Below are 18,204 nucleotides of genomic sequence, written 5' to 3'. Positions count from 1 at the left end.
CGAACATTGCCCAGAGCATGGATCTGGCAACTCTATCAAAAGCGCAGGAAAGATCCATAAAGGCTAGGTGCATGTAATTATCTTTAGCATCAATGCTCCACCCTCACCTGCAACTATACTTGCTAACCAGGAGATTTAAGTTTAGGCAATGTTCCATCGCACCAAAGCCAGCCCTAAAGCCATACTGCACCCTTTAGTTAACATTGTTGTCAGACATCCATCCATGTTGTTGACCTATCCAGAAACATCTTGCCCACAATTTAGAGTCTAAAAGTGGAATTCGGTGGTTACAACTGGGGCTCGCACAGTTCTCTTCTTTAAATATGGGACAATAAAGTGCCAGGATCGAGGGAGGCTAGACTTGCAAGCAATGTGTATATAATTAGAAAGTAACAGCACCCACGTTTCTAAATTAACTTAATGAAAGTCCATGGAATCTCATTCATAACAGGGGCTGTTATTAACGACCTCTATCACCTCCTTCAAAGAAAATACATTATCAATAGGGAAGTTGTGCGATGGTGTTAGGCCTCCTCAGTCTGACAGGTTATAAATCTTACAAAAGTGCTTCACTCTTAGATATGTACCTACAGCTTATCTGGAGCGCTCAGATCTGAGTTCTGTGCTGAGGGGGCCCCCTGCAGCTGGGGGCCCCCCGCACCGCCGGGATGCGGGGGCCTGTGTTACGCCCCTGCACTAGGCAATTATGAGTTCAGACATCCTGGGACCAGGGCAGGGAGACAGTAAATTCCAGACACTTCGAGGGCAGGGGGACTCCAGAAATTTCTCCCACTTCAAAGGGGACACCAGGTATAATAGTAGGACCCTCAGACCCACTTTCAGTACACTCCTGGACTGGTGGATACTATAGAAGAAATACTGCCCTGCTTCATTAATTTTCCAACGCGGTCGTCTGTCGAATCCCCCCCCCCCAACCTGGCCCCACCGCCTCACTGCTTCTACTTGCATGGGCCACGGCTGCTCAAAGAGTCAGCTGACTGTTCTCCTGTTCTGAGCTACAGGGACTCAACAATCTCAAGAGGCCTGCACTGCCCAGCTGACCTGCTACTGAACTTTATTGAGCCCTGCTATTCTCTGCTGCAGTGAGTTCCTGATTCCTAGGCGGTGACTTCCCAGTTCCTGGATCCTAGGCTGTCATCAGAGAGCGCTCCTCCTAGCCTAACTGAAGTTTCCACCCAAACTGATGTGAAGCAATGCAAAACCCCAGTAATCCTATCTGCACAGCTCACTGGAACTGACGCAGAGTGCGCCACATAGCTGCATCAGAATTGACTCAGGACAACCTGAAGCCTCGCAAAGCAACACTGCGCAGACCATGCACCAAGGACATAAGATACAATCCTCAGTGGGTCAAATTTGCACCAGCACGACTAGATACCCCAGTTGGGGTTTTGTGCCTTTTTGGCTCTACTTTGACTCAAATCTTTAAGATTGCATAACTCCAGGTCTAATGATTAGATTATTGTCAGTTTGATCTCAGATTATTTGATACATTTTACTATATTTTTCTAAATTGAGATGAGATTATTTGTGTATTTTGTTTTCACTTTATTAGTGTTTAAGTGCTTTACAATCATTTACACGTTGCCCCTAAGTTAAGTGTGGCTGGTTTTGTGCCAAGCTAGCAGAGGATTAAGCACAGGTTAATTTAGTGACTGTTTGTGATTCACCCTTACAAGGATTGTGGCTGTTACTTGAAAAAAGCTCACATACCCCTCCACCAACAACCCAATCTCTATGTTGTGCTAAATGTGTTATGTCCTCTTAAAGGATGCCGATCATACTACATGTGTTACACAATCATTTACACGTTGCCCCTAAGTTAAGTCTGGCTGGTTTTGTGCCAAGCTAGCAGAGGGTTAAGCACAGGTTAATTTAGTGACTGTTTGTGATTCACCCTGAGAAGGATTGTGGCTGTTACTTGAGAAAAGTTCACAAACCCCTCAACCAACAACCCAGTTTCCCACAGCCCAGAACCAGTATGTTGTATTAAATGTGTTATGTTCTCTTAAAGGATGCTGGTCACACTACACATGCTCAAATTTGCACTACATGCATTCCAAATGGCCCAGCTTGCAACATGTTTTAAAGAGAAAGTGAATGATGTCCGGTATTGCGGACTAAGTCGATTTTACAGAGATAGAAATATTCTTTGGTGTGCCTTGTACAAAGGCTGGGGCTTTCGCTACTCATCTGCTACCAACTGTCCCTTTCCGTTAGCCTGGTGAGGAAACAGAATCTACCAGTAATGCGAGAGAGTGTACTCTTTGGAAGTGACCACTGTCTAGCAGACCCCGTTGTGGAGTCATCAAAATAACATAGAGTACCATCAGCAAACAGACAGAATGTGGTACACATTGATAAGGTGGGTTAGAATTAGGTGAAAAGGGACAGGCAGAAGACTTGGAGAATGAGTCATGGGAACAACCCCTGGAGTCGCAGCTTTGGAGCTGCCTGGACAGTCATTGATTAAATGTTTTTTTTCCAGTTTTGACCTTTTAAGTGACACTACAAAAGGCCTTCATTAAATTCTTTTTCTCTGTTTTACCCAACCCATTTTCATCTGCTAACATGAAGGGCCAGTGTCCCTGGAGAAAAGAGGTTTACAACAATGGCAATGTGGGCTGATGCTGTGGTATTACCATTAGGGGATGAGACTCTTTTCTTCACTGGAATTCCCTCTCTGCTTTGCTTGATACTGCCGCAGAGTGTATGATGATGTGGATATTGTCTCTCAGCCAGAATTCACTAGATCATCCTTACAGGACAGTAATCACCTCCGATTGAGAAGTTTGGGGGAATATGTGTCCAAATTACACAACTATGGCATAACCGAAAAGGTGTGTCGGACACAGGGTCCACAGGTTGATTCCCAGTAGGAAAAATAAGGTACTGCGGTGGAGCAGGACTGTCAGTTCGGAATAAAGTTGGCTTCTCCAGCAGGTGCGGCAGCATTATAAAGTTGGGGAGGGAAACAGCAATGTTCATGGAGTCAGACTTCCAAAAACAGAGAACACCTAAACCATCTTGCACTAACTGACATGAGGAGAAGAACCAATCTAAAGGGTCCCAGTTTGCAGACGTACAACTCCAGTTTCATTTTTATCAATCTAATGGAGATGAGGTTAGGCTCTCAGTGGAAATCTATCCCCATCCAGGGCAGATCCCAACCCAAAAATGTGAGGCTGAGACTACTAAGGAGTATAAATACAGTGGCGGCCCGCAGGGGTAACGCTGTGGGGCGGTGAGGCGGGGTGGGGCTGAGAGGGGGTAGTGGAGTCCGACATACGACGGCAAAGGTGAACGTAAATAAATAAATATCTGCCATCGTATGTTAGACTCCACTACCCCTCCACCCAGCCCTTCCCCCACCCCGCCAGACTCCCTCTCAACGTTACCTCTGTGAGCCGCCACTGTATAAATAGCTGAGGGAAAGATCAGTCAAGAGAAAGTATTTTTAATATTGAAGGACTTTCCTAACAGAGGCTCCCTCTCTTCTATCTGCAGGCAATTGATTAGGATGTGCAATGGTACTCAACCATAGCATGTGAGAAGGAGGGCTGGGGAACTCTAGGAGTAAACAAGTACAAGTAGCTAGAGTGAAAGCCATTGGAATTGAATGATACAAATCCTGCTTTGACATGTGATGGAAATTACCCTGCTGCACCCCAAAAAGATACAGATGTAAAGGCTTCCCTTTGCGACCATGATTGTACTTATCCACTTCAAGAAACCCAAGATATGCATATAGCAAGTAGCAAACAATGAGCCTAATTTAAAAACCGCATTTTGTATTACTATTGTAATACAACATTAGTACTACAAAATGCTATTCACAAATTTTACTTCTAATGTAGAACTGCAAACTAGTAATGTGTCCTGCACTACACATGGCCAACCACTGGTACTGCAGTACCCTCCCAGAGAAAACAATGGAGGTAGGGACTTTAAATAATACCCTACAAGAAATTATGTTAAATTAAAATATTTAAAATTGTTCAAACTAAAAATAAATATATTTTAATATTAAGATCAAACCAAAAAAACAGTACGTATTTGTATTTACTTATAAAAAATTCAAACTAACTTTTTGAATTTAAACATTAACATAACATTTATAATAACATATAATTACATTACTTGTAATTAATTCTGCAGTAGCGGTCCCTGGAGGGAGTTCCGTTGGGCGGTGAGGCGGGGTGGGGGAATGTAAACACCGGAATATGGATGAATGGAGGTAAGTACACATTTAAATAAATAAAACAAATTCCTTTGCACGCGCTGCATCACAAAATGCGATGCAGCGCGCGCAACGAAATTCGTTTTATTTATTTAAATGTGTACTTACCTCCATTCATCCATATTCCGGTGTTTACATTCCCCCGCCTCACCGCCCCACGGAACTCCCTCCATGGACCGCTACTGTAATTCTGTGTATCTTTTAATGATTATTCAAGTATATTTTTTTTATTAAGGTGACAATTTATTCCATTTAAAATGTAGAAAAAATATTTCAATGTAATAAGTTTTGATTAATTAAATAATACATGCAAAATAAAGTTATGGAGATGTGACATTTGTTCTATATTGAAAATATTTTTTTTATTGATTCACCCTTATATTTAACGTAACATATTTTTAATAATTTGTTGGAGTTAAGGTTTCAATTCAACACAGTTTATAATTGTTCACAACAGTTGACTATACAGAAATATCAGCCCTGACTACGGAGTCTCCCTATGGTAAAGTATAAGGAAAATTACATGTTTTTTTGTTATAATCCCTTATTTATGTTTAATGCATAATGGGTTTCTTATTTATTTAGTGGGTTGGTGTCCTCTCCTTAAAGGTTTGTTCTTTCTGGTAGCGCCTATATGTCTGTACTTCCCATCGAGAGGAAATCATGTTTCTGTTTTGGACTCTCCACTGTAATATGCCTTCCCTCTTCTCTCACTGGTTAACAATTTCTGCACACGAATGCCCTGACAGCACTTCTGCAGTGTTATGTCATGTCATGTTACCTCGTCATCATTTGCGGCAGTGTGTTGAATAACAGCTTACTTTAGACGTTGGAATGCGTTTTGTGTCTGTCAGTGGACTAAACTTCTGAGAAACACGTCCTATTTGCCAGCAACGTGTTTCTTATGACATGTTTCTGAAATGTGTTCGCTCTTTAGCTGCTTTTAATTAGTATAATGTCGACTTCCTTAATTTGAATGTAACGTCTAGACCAGCGTCTCTCCCCGTCATACCTCTCACCATAATTGGAAAATACAAGTATGGTTGTAAAGGGCAACCGCCTTGGCTTTTAACCCTACATGTTCGTGCCAGGCGGATTTCAAGCTTACTGTACACATGGTCTGTCCGCGCCGGTCTCTGGGGCCAGGCACAGTCGCCGTTCCCGCCTTTGGAGGAGGCTGCAGCGGAAATCCATATGTAATGCCTCTGTCAGCAAGGCTCCCGGGGGGGCTCTATAATAAATATTCACAGCTGCTTCCGTGGACACCCTAATCTGTCCCCGCGATCGCTGCTGCGTCAGGCTTTGTTCTGGGCCAGAGAGCCCCGCGCTTAGGAGGGTTTGCAAATGCGACAGATTCATCATGGTTAGGCCTGCTTCCCTCCTTTGCCCTTCCCTCCTGTGATACTTGTTCCTGCAGCAGGCTGAGCCTCAAAAGCGCGGGTCTTTCTTTTCATCTTTCCGTGCTTGTATTTTCTGTGCCGGGGATTGTAAATTCTCTGTTGGTTTTCTCCCACCTGTCAGTCTCCTGCCCAACAGGACAGCAGGCCAGCCTTGGCAGCCGCTGCCGAGACATGATTGGCACCGAGACCCCTGAACGGATTTGAACATTTGGCAGGACTTAGAGCAGCCTTCTCGGCTTGCATTTTTTATTTAACTTAATCAGACTTCATGTCGCTTTTAAAGTGGCAGTGTATGGGACCAGCTTGCACTGTAGCGCCCGGTCAGACAATCATTTTTGGCGCCCCCGCACCCCATGACCACCCCGGATTCTGTCACTACCACCAGGCAAACGTGGCCCTCACCTACCCAATCACAAGTTATTGCTAAACGCAGCGCCTCCCTCTCCCCTTCAGGTCAGCGCCCCCTCCACACATCAGCACCCAGTGCAGCCTCACCATTAGCACTGTGCCATTTTACCTTCGGCGTTCCCACTTTTCTACCCTCACAGGGGACTATGAATCGCGGTGTGATGCACCTGCCGCACCAGCACACGCTGCTTTGGGAATGCAGTGGTGCCTATCTTTGGTTCAGTCACCAGGGACAGCCCAACTCATTGTAATCTTTGTGACCACACAACAAGCATTGGTCTGCAGTGAGTGGCCGGGGAGACACTCTGATTGGCCGGCCTCTGCCCGACAAAACGCCTGTAACTGTAGCTGAACAGAGATTCAAAAGTAGTTTATTGATAGTGTTAATCATACAGCATTTCAATTGCCGGTGAATCCTGCAATAACACACAGTGGTGATGAACTATGTTAAGGGCAGCGCAATCAACCGGCTAAGAGGAGGGCACTATTTAGCCCTATGTTAATACTGGGGAAAGACCCGTTCCATTACGTTTTCATTTTCCCTATGCTTTTTAGTAATTCTTACACTTCCTCTTTTGAACCTGTAGCCTAAATCTCACCCTGTCGGTGTTTCCCAGACGACACGGAACTAAGATCAAACCGAATCAGAGAATTGAATAACTGACCACCCAGTATGACCAACGTTAAACCATGCTTCTCCAGGCCCACCTCTTAATAGGCTGACCCCTTAATACTCCCCAAACCCATGTTTATTTCAAGCACAGAAAACAGAAGGTAACTTTTGTTAGACACCAGGCCCAAGTGATACTATTAGACATGGAATAAACCAATTTGATGCCAACTGGTTACCTACTCCAACTTTGAGGTGTGACATTAGTGGTTTATTGATTATGTCTCTATGTTCGAGGTGTAGTTGGATAATTTAGAACCTTTAATCAGAAAAAATGAGATCAGGCCCTTTCAACTCTAATGTCATGTTTTGTGTATGTACTGTACAACAGACTCCATGGGACACTGACTATACGTCAGCTCGACAAAAAAAGGCATTAGAGGACTCTGGGAAGATGCAATAGAGCCGTAAAAACTGTGGGGCCGATTCACAGAACTAATTTAACCCCTTGCATGCCCGCCCCTTTCCCCGCCCAGTGCCGCGATTTGTATTAGCGGGCGGAGTTCATGACGAGCTGGACTCGTCATGGGCACAGCGCCACCGCAGCCCATGACGAGTCCAGCTCGTCATGGGCACTGAAGGGGTTAAGACAAAATCCTAAACTTACTACTTTTGGTATTCACAGAAGTTAGGATTTTGTCTTAAGTTTGTCTGAAGACAAACTTAAGACAGACTTAAGACAGATTTAAAACAAAATCCTAACTTAAGTCTGTCTTAAGTCTGTCTTAAATTTGTCTTAAGTTTGTCTTAAGTCTATCTTAAGTCTGTCTTAAGACAAACTTAAGACAAAATCTTCTGTGAATACCAAAATTAGTACGTTTAGGATTTTGTCTTAAATTAGTTATGTGAATCGGGCCCTGTAATCCTAAATATCCAATGGCCCCACATCGATAATTTCAACATTAGCAAAAAGACCTAACAATATGTTCATGGGAATAGCATGCAAAGGGTGGCAGTGCAGAATGCAAATTTGGTGAAAATATACACAATGCATACGTACTTTGGATTCAGCCAACATGGCATGAATAACGACAGAGCTGTATACTTTCAAGGAAAAATGTGCAGTTAAGGATAAACTTACTACAGTGTGAAGCCTAATTAGGCATTAGGGACCACAAGTGCAACAGGTTTTAGCAGTCACAAATGGAGAATCGGGCTGTTTGTGACGCTAAAGAGCCTTTTGCCATGTACAACCCTTTTTTGCAAGTCGGTAACCTATTACCGACTAGCAAAATAGGGTTTGCGAGTCGGTATTAGGAAGAGGCGTGTCAAGGGTATCCCTTTCTTATTGCGAATCGCAGGGGGATATAAGATTATTTTGCAACCGGAATGGGGTTGCAAAACATTCGCAGTTTACGGCCGGCTTAAAGTAGGTGGTAAGCCAGTCGCAAACAGGAAGGGGTCCCCAGGGGACCCATGCCACATTGTGAATGGCAGCAAACGTTTTTTAAGAGTAGGCAGTGGTCCCAGGGTCCACTGCCTACTCTTAAAATATTAAACTAAAACGTTTCATTTTTCTTTTTGAAACGCATTCCATTTTGCGGTCTGCATTCCATTTAAAAAGAGTTGCTTTATTGAAAAGCAAACACAGACATCGTGGTCTGCTGTCCCAAGCAGGCCACCATACCTGTGTTTTTTCCAATTCCCAATGTGTCGCAAATTGCAACCTACCTCATGAATATTGTTGAGGTAGGTCAATATATGTAGCCCCAGATGAGTACGGGCCTGGTGACTCATTAGACTTATGCATCCACTTCAGGGAGCTGTGTGTACTGTCATGGTTACAGACTTGAATGCTGGTGGGTCTGTTCAGATTTCCTTCCTTCTTAGGTCGATACAATGAGTACCATTGACCTGAATAACACTAAAACTCTGTTAGTTCAGCACCAAGAGGTTCAAGTCTGGACACGTTCTTTACCAGTACACATGCTATGTACCAATCTGGATAAGAATATGACACATAACTGATGTCTTACTAAGAGAAAGCTGACACGTGTAGTAGAATAATAGGATGTGTTGGAAAGTAAAATAATATTTGTCATAACCATGTTTGCGTCTACTAGCCAAAGATGGAAGTTCAATATAAATCAGATTAACAGGAAAAAATAGTTCAATAGTTGTAGACAATCTTAGATTTATGTTGAAGCTAAAGAAAAATACATCCATTTGAAATGTATATATCAGAGTCCTAGTATTTGTTATATAGCAGTGTGCATTAATGATTGAAACATAACGCTTTTTTGTATTTACCATAAGAATAAGGTTCTTTATGCCATTATGCAGGTACAGCATAGGTTTCTCAGTGCAGTTCTTTTGATGTGCATTACAAAGGTTTGAGTCTTTCAGACTTTTAACATGAGTTATACATTAAATACCGATGTAGAATAAGGTTTTAAATCAAAACTGTATAAGTGAATTGAAATGAATTTGTTTCAGTGTGGCTTTTAGTTTGACTTTAGGACTAGAAAACAGAATTGGAATTAGGTGAAGCAGAAACTCACTTGCCAAGTAGTACATACCAGAGTGCTATTAGTCGTTAATACATAAACAATATTTGTTCAACGGGTATAAGTGTAAGGGGAAGGTAACAAACAATAGAAGAGGGTTCTGTAAGTGGACGAGAATGATTAACCCAGGGCATGTGTATGTGTTTGGCTACAGAATAAAGATGACGCTTTAAACTTCTTTTAGACTATTCTATAAAGACAAATGAGAAAAGACTTACATCTATTATGAGCAAGCAATCAGAAGGGTGTTCCGACAAAATAGTTTGGAAACAATATCGTAAAATACAAATATTGTGTCTTAAATATTGCAGTGTCAAACATGGTGGGACAGAAGATTGTAGGTGGGATTATCGTTTTTATACACTTTTTTATTACACTAATACAAATATCTTTGTATCATTTCATAATTTATATCGCTTTTTTAAAAGTATTTGTGGATTTTTATACTGTATTTTGTTTGTTCTTAAAACATTTGTATTTTCAGTATAATATTATTAGAAGCGAGATTTTGGGTTAATATATCAGTAAATGAAACATTTTGAGTCTTATATGTTTAACATTATTTTTGTGTTAATTTTTCTTTTACGTTTTTTATACTACTTTATTTTTAATATTTTCTATCTTATAAAAATATGTAAATATGAAAAATCAAATTTGATTATGTAATGTTTTTTAATATTTTAATGAAATTTTGTTTTAATATTGTTATATTTCTTCACACTTTTTCTTATGTATGTTTTTTGGTATATTATTGTATAAGGATGTTTTTATTCCCATATATTTTAAACTATTGTTACTTTTTAAATACAATAATTAAATTTAATTAATTGTAATATATTTTACTGATTTTAAATAAAGCTTTTTTGTAATTTGCAAATCTTTTTTACATTGGGGTTTCAAATGTATCTGATTTATATACCATAATTTAAAATATTGTTATTTGTTATGTTTACATTTTTGCATTTATTATAGTTATTCATTTGGAAGTTCTAGTAAATAAATAGTCATTTAAAAACATTTTTTGGTAGTACTCTCAATTTACTTTTTTTATGTTGTGTGATTTATTGCATATCCTGTGAAAAATTGGTCTGCCCTATCCCTCCAGCTGACCTCCCTTACTTATACGTTTTCTCTTAGAGCCTGCAATGGACGCTTCAAGAGTGACACTCCAGCCCAGTTTACTTACAATGCTCTGGGGCATACATCTATCATTGACTACTTTCTAGTGAGTTTGGCACTTTGGCCAAAAACCCTAGATTTTAGTGTACCTACCCGTACAGAAAGTGACCATAACCCCCTGATAATTGAGTTGGATTACCAGTTAATCAGTGGGGATAGCGCCCCAGTTAACTCCCCAAGTAATAATCTAAGAATAGTGCAAGGTGGGAGAAGAATCCGATGGGCGGCTGTCCTTTCATCTACCGAAACTATGGCAAAACTATACCATGATGCTATCCCCCTGTTTGAAAGGGTATATTGCACCCTCACCAACTCTTCGAATGTGGAAGTCGAGTCAATGACCGAAATCCACAGTGGAATGGTTGCTATACTAAAGGACACTTTTTACAAAGAAGGTATTGCCAAACCCAAACAATGTAATGATAACAATCCGTGGTTTAACAAATCCTGCAGGGATGCAAAAAAAGTGCAATTGCTGGCTCTAAGGCTAGGCAGCAGGCCTAATGTCATCGTAGCCAGAAAAGAATATAAAAAACTGATAAAAAACGCCAAATTAGAATGGGAGGTGGATCGTTGGGTGGCCATTACATCCGCACTTGCGGTAAAGGACTCAAGGACTTTCAGGAATCTTGTACATACAGGGATTCTATAAGGTAGGACCACGATCTCCCCTAATATCTCCGAAGAAGCCTGGTCCACCTACTTTAAAGATCTTTACTCACTTCCTCCTCTTTGTGCAAACCAAGTTCCCCCTAGCCCTCTACCCCTGAACCTTACATGGCCAGCGCAATCTTTTTCATTGGAGGAAGTAAAGTTGGCCATTTCTAGCATTCAGTCTAACAAAGCGCCAGGACTTGATAAGATCCCCGGTGATCTATTTAGAGAAGAACCAGCAGTTTGGGGCCCATACCTTCTGGTTTTATTCAATGCGATTCTGCAGGGCCTACCACTGCCAAGTACTTGGTTAGGGGCTGAGATTATCCCAATACACAAAAAGGGCTCTCCGCTCCAGCCCTCTAACTATAGGCCGATCAGCCTTATTGACGTCACACAAAAAATCTATGCCAGGCTACTGCTTCATCGACTAGAGACCTGGATTAGTGATAATGACATATTGACACCGCTACAGGCGGGGTTCAGGGCAAAAATATCAACAACCGACCAACTATTCCGGTTGCAAGTGCTCCACTGGAAGCACGTGACTTTGGACGGGGGTAGTCTCTATCTCACATTTGTTGACCTAAAGTCAGCATTTGATATGGTGGATCGGAACCAGCTTTGGTCCATTTTATTATTAATGGGGGCACCACCTTATCTATGCCAACAATTTAAGAACTTACATGAAGGCACTTATGCGAGAGTTCGCTTCGGTAAACTAGGACAGCTAACTGGCCCGTTCCTGATTGAGAAAGGTGTTAGACAGGGATGCGTCCTTGCCCCGACTTTATTTTCCCTGTTTCTCAACGGGTTAATCGAAGATCTTTTAGCTACAAATGACATCGACTCCCCCAAATTAGGTGCCCGGAGATTCCCCGCCCTAATGTTTGCGGACGACACGCTCCTGCTTTCAAAATCCCCAATGGGGATGCAGCGCGTGTTAAACCAATTTTCAAATTTTTGCTCCAAAAGAAACCTGGTGGTCAACGTAAACAACACTAAATATATGGTCTTTAATGCCAATACTGTCAATTGTCCCCATCCAACAATGGACGCCAGACCCCTCGAAAGGGTCCCGACCTTTGAATATCTGGGTCTGACTCTGAACGACAAAATGGGATGGGGCCCACAAATGATGAAAGCTAATCTAAGGTTAACCCAAGCAGCAGGTGGAATTTTGAAAGTACAGAAGAATTGCACACACAAAATAATAAGTGCCCCCCTTGAAATCTTCAAAGTCCAAGCTAGGGCATCTTCCCTGTATGGGGCGGAACTTTGGGGACACACACCAGTTAGTAACCTATCACTAACTGAAAATAATTTCATAAGACAATTGTTGGATTTACCTCAAAGCACTCCTTTGGTTCCTCTAAGATTAGATCTAAACATTTGCCCAATTTCAGAAGTGATTGCCCTCCGGCCCTTACTGTATTGGAAGCGCCTGTGGAGCACCCCTGAGTTGGTGCACTATAAGGAGGAGCTTAAAGTAGTGTTAGCTTCATTGGGCTCTGGCAAGATCCCTTGGTTGGCTTTTGTAAAACAGTCACTGACATCGACTGGGTTTGAGGAACTCTGGTTTAACCCCGAGGTTGCCTGCCCAGCCACATCTAAACAAACTATGATAAGCACTGTTAAAGAAATTAACTTAATGAACCTTTTTAGCTCCACAAAAGGTTCAAGCCTGACCGATATTTTCCTGGACACCAAGTACTTTTATAGTTTTGAGCCTGTGATTGATACAATCCAACCTACACTAGCAAAGAAACTGTACTTGCAATTTAGATATGGCACTTTGCCCCTTTTCCAAAAAATTGATAGGTGGAAAGGGGGCCCTGTGCGTCCCTGCCCAGTTTGCTCGCAAGAGGATGAAACTTCTGTGCACGTCATCCTCTTTTGTCCAGCTTACTCCTATATTAGAAAGAAATGGATAATTCAGCTTTGTAAGAACTTGGGTATAAGGCAATACTTGGCTTTTTTTAGGATTCTGAAAACTGACACAGATGCAGTGATTGTCTCTGCAGTAGCTAAATATTTACATTCCATGTGGATAACCCGAAGGAATTTGATAAACAATGCTGTAGCACTTTAACACTAAGTCCATGGCTACCAAAAAAACATTTTATCTCCTTTGAATGATCTGACTTTTATTAATTTTAGAACTTTTAAGAATTATTTAAATTAAAAAAAAAAAAAAAAAACAACAAAAAAATGTCTAACAATCAACTAAAAATTCCTGAGATTAATATATTGGAATGTATTGCTTGACCTGTTGTATTGTTGTGTTTCTTTTTTCTATTTTCTTTTTCTGTATGTGCTTTTATGGTAAATCTAACCGCAATAAAGCTGATTTGAATTGAATTGATTTATTTTTTTAGGATAATTAAAATGGATTTCTATAAAGTATTCTGTTCATCATGCAATGTGTATTACATCTTTGTGGTTGTGGTTAAATTTGAAAACTAAAAGCATAGCACTCTCCCTAATGTCATTGGGTTTGGAGTGGGATTAATAAATAAGCCCCTCTATCCCCACAAAAGTATGCCACCTTCCCTACAACACTTTACCCAATGCAATGTGATTACATTTGGAGTTAGAATAGTAAATAATATAAGCTGCAACTCCCCAAATCCAAAACTTTCCCCAATGGGGTTCAGTTGGGAGTTCGAATAGTAAATCTGAACCCCTCAAACTCCAACACTTTCCACAGTGTACTAAAGTAAGGAATTGGAATAGTAAACCAGAAGCCCCAAAAGTCCAACTCTTTCCCCAATGTGGTTATGTTTGGAGAAGGAACCAGTAAATTTGACTCACCTCACCTCACAAAGTCCAAGACTTTTCCCAATGTGGTTAAGTTTGGATTTAGAATAGTAAATCTGAAATCTTCAAACTACAACCCTTTCCCAATGCGGTTTCGATTTTGGCTGGAATGGTGCATTTAAACCCCCTCCATCCCCTAAAGTCCAACACTTTTCTTAATGTGATTAAGTTTGGAGTTGGAGTAGTAAACCTGACACCCCTTTTCCCTACAGTCCAATGCTTTCCACAATGTGGATAAGTTTCACAGTCCATGCTGTGCTGTAACTGCCTTTGGCACTCCTATTGCGATGCCCATTTTCAGAGGCACCGCCTTGGTACCTCCAAAAAACGCCCGCCAGATACAAGAGAACTCTTAATCTGGTGGGCGGTGCTCACATGGCTTTGGCACTCTGGGAGCGGGGTGGCAGCATGGCGAACCCGCTCGCTCACCGCCAAAGATATAATCGGGCCCTTAGAGGTCAGGACTCACACCACAACATGTCACCAGTATGGTCCAGGGCAGGTCCTGTAGGAACTGGTCAGCTGAGCTCTTCAGAAAAGTGAGCTTCTTGTTGCTTTCGTGGCCCTGTAGTTTTTTAGGAGGTCTCCTCACAGGTCACAAAAGCAGGCCTAGTCCTTTTTGTGTCTTCCATAGGTGTTCTGAAGAGGGTACTGGGGTGCCATATTCATGCTTAGTGCCAGTTTGTGGGTGAGGGAAACTCCTAGTCATTCCCTAAGCATATGGGTAAATATTCCCATGGGTGATCCTACCCAATTTTGCAGTACTTATTGTGTTGTTACATAAACCCGATATGGCAGAACCTTTCTTCCCTTGTGCAGAACTCCCTGTTCCCACAAAGAGCTCGGACTATGATAATGGGCTCTCCAAGGGTGGCTTATAAATATTAAAAAGAAAGGTTTAAGGTTGGCAAAAGGGTTATTTTGCCATACCAAAGTGGCCATTCTAAAACTGCCTACCAGGCTGCGGGGTAGGCCTAGCATTTGCTTTGCTTTGTCACCGTATTAGTGGTACAATGTGGGCTGGAGTCCACTGGTGACATTTAACCTGCAGACCCTGTGTACAATCTGGTACCATATTCTAGGGACTAATAAGTCAGTTAAATATGCCAATTAGGAGGGTTGCCATTTCAAAATATTCTAAGGCTCAAACAACCAGTGGCATCAGTCAAGAAAAAAGTGGGGGAGCATACAAATAGAAGCATTTTCCTACAAATACATTAAAAAGGACAGAAACATGGTTTCATATTTTCATTAGTATTTCTTAATATATATTTATACATAAACTGTTTTGTATTATTTAAACACAATTGTAAAATTAATATTACATTTACATGTTTATATTTTATTAACATTAAGAAATGAAATATTTTTTATATTAGTTCCTATGGGATGAAAGTGTTTCTTTATTTTAATTGTTTCTGCAATATTTTCCATTTTCTTTGATTTTGTTTTCTTTCACAGTTGTTGTAAACTTTTGTTTTCCCTTTCCCAGTGTCTAGTCCAGGTAAGACTTTTTAAAAATCATTTTCTTAAGGATTAGGGGTTGGTGGGGGTGTTTAAGCTTAGTTAGGCTAATCTTTGTAATAGGATGTTATATAACTGTGTTGTTTAAGTGTAGTATGTGTTAGTTAATATATGTTATTCAGTAGGCCCTATTGTGATACATAATGTTAATTACTATGAGTATTCTCTGTGTTTAACATTGATTTTAATGTTTTTTTTACCAGGGCTCTACGTTTTTTTTGTATGGTTTATGTATTTTTAACCAAAATTATTTTTTACTTTTTGCTTGATTTTTCAGAGTTCCTAGAGCTTTTATTATTTTTATTAATTTTATAGGTTATGGATGGTTTCTTTGGATTATTGAACTTTTATTGGATGTTCTTTTACTGGTTTATTTTCTCATTTATTAGGGCTCTTTTTTTATTGATATTTTTTAGGGATGCATTTTGTGGATCGTCATTTCACTGACAAGGACTTCAGTTATTAAATTGTAAGTGTTATATCATTTTCTTCAACTATATTATTGGCTGTGGAATGTTAAATTTGATATCTTATATTTCCTTATTTATTTTCTGCACATATGTTTTTTGATGTTGTTAGCATATTTTATTAGTTGGTAGAAAAGGGTTTGTTTATTTAAATTAATGTTGCTTATTTTTCAATGTGCATTTATTTAATTTGTAATATTTATTATAGTGAATGTTGATTAAGCAAATGTTTATTTTGCCAGGTCAAAATGTCAGTTTAAAAATACACACACAGGCTGTAATGGCCGACCTGAGACATGTTTAAAGGACTACTTAAGTGGGTGGCACAATACAGGCCTACTAGTGGCATTTAATTTACAGGCCCTGGGTCCATGGGACTGTACTAGGGAGTTACAAGTAAATTAAATATGCCATTTAGGTGCAAGCTAAATCTTTCACATTTTAAGGAGAGAACACAAGCACTTTAGCACTAGTTTGCAGTTGTAAAGTGAGCAGAGTCCTAAAGGCCAACAAAAAGGTGTCCAGAAAACAAGAGGGTGAGACAAAAGGTTTGAGGATGACCCTGCGGAAAGGGTCAGGTCCAACAATAATGTTTAGTGACTTCTCTTACAGAGATATATGCCAAAGCTTTTTTATTTCATGTTCAAATTCCAGGTAGGTTGCATATTCTATAGTCAGGGCCTCCATCTGCTCTTGTTAAAGTGATAATAGCACACCTGAATCGCAGTGTTTGGGTAGATTTTAAGTATGGCTGAATTCATTGCCTGTTCAAAAGTTATGATGAATTTATGCAGCTTATAGTTGTTAGCTTGTTGTTTTATATGCTTTATATTCCATGCTGAGTTTTTAGATAACAGTGCATACAGTAATGAGATATTTTGTAATATCATGTTGAAAATACATTGTGTTTATTTTACTGAATGATGAAGGGCATGACTGAAAAGTGCCATACATCACCCATGTATAAAATTGCATTAAGGATAGCAAATTTTAATTGGTAGCATAAACTATTATTCTTTTATAATTATTGCGGCTGTTATATAGTAAATTGTTTCTTTTTATGTGCGGTTTGTAATTGTTGGGGTATTTCTAAATCTTCGTATTTTTAGGTGGTACTGGTGTTTTTTTCCGGTTGTTCTACGTGTTGTGTCAATTAATCTTTTTTTCTATTCGAAGTAGTTTAACCCATACTAAACAATTGTTTGAAAGTAATGTTTCAGTTATTAGAAATTCATCAATACCAATCAACGAACGCAAATCAAAGAAAGGGGTACCAAAATGTCACAATTCATAAAGTTCTAGACAAAAGGGAAAAAAAGGAGAAACTTCCTCAAATAAAAGAATCAGATTGGTCCTTACACTATTATGACGAGGAACCCCAAATTAGTTTGGCACATTTTAAGGCTTTCCTTCCTTTGCATTTGTACAGTGCCTGCTTGGTATGGAAGGTCAAGACATATCCCATGTGCCACTGATTAAAAAGGTGGAAGTTCATCACTAAACTATTCTGTTCTTATACAGATATGACCAATGAAGACACTGATAAAAACTAGAACTCATGTGCCCACATCGGGATCTTGTCAGAGCAAAATAAGCTGTGGTCTTACAGTAGTTTGGACACCAGTCAGTCTCAAATAAATCCAAAGATCCTTTCCAGTTACCACATGGAGCCCTACAAGTTGCACACATATGAATTAATCATTGCAGCGCATATATTTTGCACGTGAATCACAATGACTTAATAAATATTGAAATGCCTCTTTGTGTATTTCTTGTGTATCTCTCTGGGTATGCACGAGTGACTGAGCGAAAAGGTAGGATAACATTTAGACATGTGGGTTGTGGTAATAGATCCACTTTAGAAGACTCTAGATGTGTTAACATGATTCCTTGGAGAGTCAGTGTTGTCATGTTATGAGGTTGCCCAATCCATTTGTTACCTTCTCAAGTTTTAGGGGTACTTATGGTGGCACTGTGAGCTATCAGAACTATAGGCCAACATATCCTGAGGGGATGCATAGAATCAGTCTAGCAATACCCCAACGTTTATGTTGTCCAATAAATGCATCTTTCCTACTGAGAAAGTAGAAGCCGTATGACAGGTGGGGACTTTAAGTTTTTACATCCTCCTAGGGCGAAGCTGCACTGCTCCTGTAGCTTCCCCACACTTTTGCTACGTTTTGGTGGTGACCCCATCCTTCTGAGGTGAGCACAAACCAAACACTAGCGATTTTTAACGCAAAATGTGGCGAGGTCCCGCAGGGCATCAAGGGGTGGTCCTCCAAATTTTCCTTGAAGTTTAGAGCAGCAGTTC

Source organism: Triturus cristatus, chromosome 3_2, assembly GCF_964204655.1.
Source record: "Triturus cristatus chromosome 3_2, aTriCri1.1, whole genome shotgun sequence".
Lineage (NCBI taxonomy): Eukaryota > Metazoa > Chordata > Amphibia > Caudata > Salamandridae > Triturus > Triturus cristatus.
The sequence above is the reverse complement of the archived record's forward strand: the minus strand, read 5'-3'. Positions refer to the sequence as shown.